Raw genomic sequence first — 4,780 nt, 5'->3', positions numbered from 1 at the left:
GATAGGTGGGGCTCACGTTCGGAGGCGGGACGAGAGAGTGGCCCAGAGCGACTGGCTGGGACCAGAGAGGGTCCGGGACGCGGCTGAGGGCGGGGCCTATAGGGGCGGAGCCTTGAGGGCCTCAAGGGGGCGGGGCCTCGAGGGGTCGGCCTGGAGGACTGGGCGGACCCAGGGCTGCCCGGGAATGCAAAGCAAATAGAACTAGAGAAAGGTCGGACTTGATCTGCATAAAGGTGGAGGGCTTAGGAAATGGGGAGGCTTCTAAAGCAGAGACATTACTTTGCCAACAAAGGTTCCTCTAGTCAAGGCTATGGTTTTTCCTGTGGTCATGTATGGATGTGAGAGTTGGACTGTGAAGAAGGGTGAGCGCCGAAGAATTGATGCTTTTGAACTGTGGTGTTGGAGAAGACTCTTGAGAGTCCCTTGGACTGCAAGGAGATCCAACCAGTCCATTCTGAAGGAGATCAGCCCTGGGATTTCTTTGGAAGGAATGATGTTAAAGCTGAAACTCCAGTACTTTGGCCACCTCAGGCGAAGAGTTGATTCATTGGAAAAGACTCTGATGCTGGGATGGATTGGGGGTAGGAGGAGAAGGGGACAACAGAGGATGAGATGGCTGGATGGGATCACTGACTCGATGGACGTGAGTCCCAGTGAACTCCGGGAGTTGGTGATGGACAGGCAGGCCTGTCCTACTGCGATTCATGGGGTCGCAAAGAGTCGGACACAACTGAGTGACTGATCTGATCTGATCTGATCAACTAGAATAGAAAAAGAAGACACTACTACAATCTCAGAAACATAATTTCCAAATTGCATAATTTCCAAATTGCTTGCATGTCTCTCCTTTACTTTCTCTGAAGAAGGTTAGGGAAGGTCTCAGAGCAGTTGAGTACAAGTGGGAGGTGAGATGGACAGAGTGGAAATGCTTGAAAATCTCAGGGGTCAGATGCTACAGCAATGTTCCATTTGCTCTGTTATGCACTTTAAAACATTGTTCTGAGAAGAGGTCCATGGGATTCCCCAGAAGGCTAAATTAGGGGTCCATGGTACAAAAAGGATTAAGAAAACTATTCCATAATAGTACAGTGCCACCACCAGGAGGGTGAAAGATGATCTCAAAAGGCATCTCGGTGTCCATTCAAGACTTCTGCTGCTTGTATAATTTAGATCTTTTGTAACTCAAAGACGATTCTGTTCCCTCAAGTCCCTTTATTTTACTATATTTCTTACCGCCACATTGTACTTTGGTTTGGATAAAGTGGACAGTTTAAATGTCAAATCAGATAACACCGCATGGATGCCAGAAAACTTGCAACCCTTTCCCAGTCTGTAAAATGGGGTAAAATTGTGCCACCAGTTAGAATTGAGGAGGTGACCACATAAACATAGAACATATTTGCACAGTTCAGTTGAGTTCATTTCAGTCGCTCAGTCGTGTCCGACTCTTTGCGACCCCATGAATCGCAGCACGCCAGGCCTCCCTGTCCATCACCAATTCCCAGAGTTCACTCAGACTTACGTCCGTCGAGTCAGTGATGCCATCCAGCCATCTCATCCTCTGTCGTCCCCTTCTCCTCCTGCCCCCAATCCCTCCCAGCATCAGAATATTTTCCAATGAGTCAACTCTTCACATGAGGTGGCCAAAGTACTGGAGTTTCAGCTTTAGCATCATTCCTTCCAAAGAAATCCCAGGGCTGATCTCCTTCAGAATGGACTGGTTGGATCTCCTTGCAGTCCAAGGGACTCTCAAGAGTCTTCTCCAACACCACAGTTCAAAAGCATCAATTCGTCAGGGCTCAGCCTTCTTCACAGTCCAACTTTCACATCCATACATGACCACAGGAAAAACCATAGCCTTGACTAGAAGAACCTTTGTTGGCAAAGTAATGTCTCTGCTTTTCAATATGCTATCTAGGTTGGTCATAACTTTCCTTCCAAGGAGTAAGTGTCTTTTAATTTCATGGATGCAGTCACCATCTGAAGTGATTTTGGAGCCCAGAAAAATAAAGTCTGACACTGTTTCCACTGTTTCCCCATCTATTTCCCATGAAGTGATGGGACTGGATGCCATGATCTTGGTTTTCTGAATGTTGAGCTTTAAGCCAACTTTTTCAATCTCCACTTTCACTTTCATCAAGAGGTTTTTTAGTTCCTCTTCACTTTCTGCCAAAAGGGTGGTGTCATCTGCATATCTGAGGTTACTGATATTTCTCTGGGCAGTCTTGATTCCAGCTCGTGTTTCTTCCAGTCCAGCGTTTCTCATGATGTACTCTGCATATAAGTTAAATAAGCAGGGTGACAATATACAGCCTTGACGTACTCCTTTTCCTATTTGGAACCAGTCTGCTCTTCCAAGTCCAGTTCTAACTGTTGCTTCCTGAGCTGCATATAAATTTCTCAAGAGGCAGATCAGGTGGTCTGGTATTCCCATCTCTTGAAGAATTTTCCACACTCTGTTGTGATCCACACAGTCAAGGGCTTTGGCATAGTCAATAAAGCAGAAACAGATGTTTTTCTGGAACTCATTTGCTTTTTCCATGATCCAGCGGATGTTGGCAATTTGATCTCTGGTTCCTCTGCCTTTTCTAAAACCAGCTTGAACATCTGGAATTTCACGGTTCATGTATTGCTAAAGCCTGGCTTGGAGAATTTTGAGCATTACTTTACTAGCATGTGAGAGGAGTGCAATTGTGCAGTAGTTTGAGCATTCTTTGGCATTGCCTTTCTTTGGGATTGGAATGGAAACTGACCTTTTCCAGTCCTGTGGCCACTGCTGAGTTTTCCAAATATGCTGGCATATTAAGTGCAGCACTTTCACAGCATCATCTTTCAGGCTTTGGAATAGCTCAACTGGAATTCCATCACCTCCACTAGCTTTGCTCGTAGTGATGCTTTCTAAGGCCCACTTTACTTCACATTCCAGAATGTCTGGCTCTAGGTCAGTGATCACACCATCGTGATTATCTGGGTCGTGAAGATCTTTTTTGTACAGTTCTTCTGTGTATTCTAGCCATCTCTTCTTAATATCTTCTGCTTCTGTTAGGTCCATACCATTTCTGTCCTTTATCGAGCCCATCTTTGCATGCAATGTTCCCTTAGTATCTCTAATTTTATTGAAGAGATCTCTAGTCTTTCCCATTCTGTTGTTTTCCTCTATTTCTTTGCATTGATCGCTGAAGAAGGCTTTCTTATCTCTTCTTGCTATTCTTTGGAACTCTGCATTCAGATGCTTATATCTTTCCTTTTCTCATTTGCTTTTTGCTTCTCTTCTTTTTACAGCTATTTGTAAGGCCTCCGCAGACAGCCATTTTGCTTTTTTGCATTTCTTTTTCACGGGGATGGTCTTGATCCCTGTCTCCTGTATAACGTCACAAACCTCATTCCATAGTTCACAGGCACTCTATCCATCAGATCTAGGCCCTTAAAGTTATTTCTCACTTCCACTGTATAATCATAAGGGATTTGATTTAGTTCATACCTGAATGGTCTAGTGGTTTTCCCTACTGTCTTCAATGTAAGTCTGAATTTGGCAATAAGGAGTTCATGATCTGAGCCATAGTCAGCTCCTGGTCTTGTTTTTGCTGACTGTATAGAGCTTCTCCATCTTTGGCTGCAAACAACATAATCAATCTGATTTCAGTGTTGACCATCTGGTGATGTCCATGTATAGAGTCAATTGAGGAAATGTGTCAGATCAGCCTCCTATCTTAACGCTCAGTCCCAGGTCATTCAGTGTCTTTGAACTGAGCAAAATAATTTCTTTCAACTGGGTAGGCAATTTCCCCAGTGTTTTTCAGTTGCCCCCCTCCCCCCAGTATCTTTCAAATGGGGGCCAAATACCTATTATAGACCACCAAATAGAACTCAGGATCATCAACCTATAAGCGAGATGCAAGAACCAAGACAGACTCACTCTAAATTCATCTGAACTCTCTGAGAAGGTGGATGGGCACAGAAGGTCTCTATTGGTACCACCTCGGCTTCTTCATAAAGTTCAGAAGAGGGCAACAAGTCTGCTCTGGGTCTCTTTGTTGATTGCCAAAGTTGTCAAAAAAAAAAAAAAGCACCATGTGAGAGCTGTGAGTTAAGTTTTACTTGAGACAAAATGAGAACTATAGCCCAGGGTTCAGCCTCTCAGATATCTCTGAGGAACTGCTCTGAAAAATAGGCAAGGGAGGTCAATATATATGTGATTTTAGTGAGTGGGGATACATGAAGTCAAGCAAACATTTTGGCAGAGGGTTTCCACTAGTCTCAGAAAGATTGCTGCTATTCATGTGGAACAGATGTCCAATAATAGTCTTAGTGAATTTCTAGATATAAGAAAAAGCAAGAAATTGGGCTAGTAAAATCTTCTGAAAATATCCAACTATGCAAAAATCTGTTTTGCCAGAATTTCCCAGAGCACCGAATGCTTCATTCCTAATTTCTGCCCTGAACTCCTTGCAAGGTCTATTGAAGGGCAGTGACTGCTGTAACTGGGGACTTCACTCTTGTAGTGCCAGGTGGTGAGTGACAACTTTTAGTTGGCAAAGGAAAAAAAAAAAAAGATTAGTTTTATAGATGAAGGAATGTTTTATAGTAATTTAATTGGCTCCAATAGCTGAACCATTTCTTGGTTAGAAGTTTGGGCATAGTTCAGTTCAGTGCAGTCACTCAGTCGTGTCCGACTCATTGGGACCCCATGAATCGAAGCACACCAGGCCTCCCTGTCCATCGCCAATTCCCGGAGTTCATTCAGACTCGCGTCCATCGAGTCAGTGATGCCATCCAGCCA

This window comes from Bos indicus, chromosome 19, assembly GCF_029378745.1.
Source record: "Bos indicus isolate NIAB-ARS_2022 breed Sahiwal x Tharparkar chromosome 19, NIAB-ARS_B.indTharparkar_mat_pri_1.0, whole genome shotgun sequence".
Classification (NCBI taxonomy): Eukaryota; Metazoa; Chordata; class Mammalia; order Artiodactyla; family Bovidae; genus Bos; species Bos indicus.
This window is presented reverse-complemented; position numbering follows the sequence as displayed.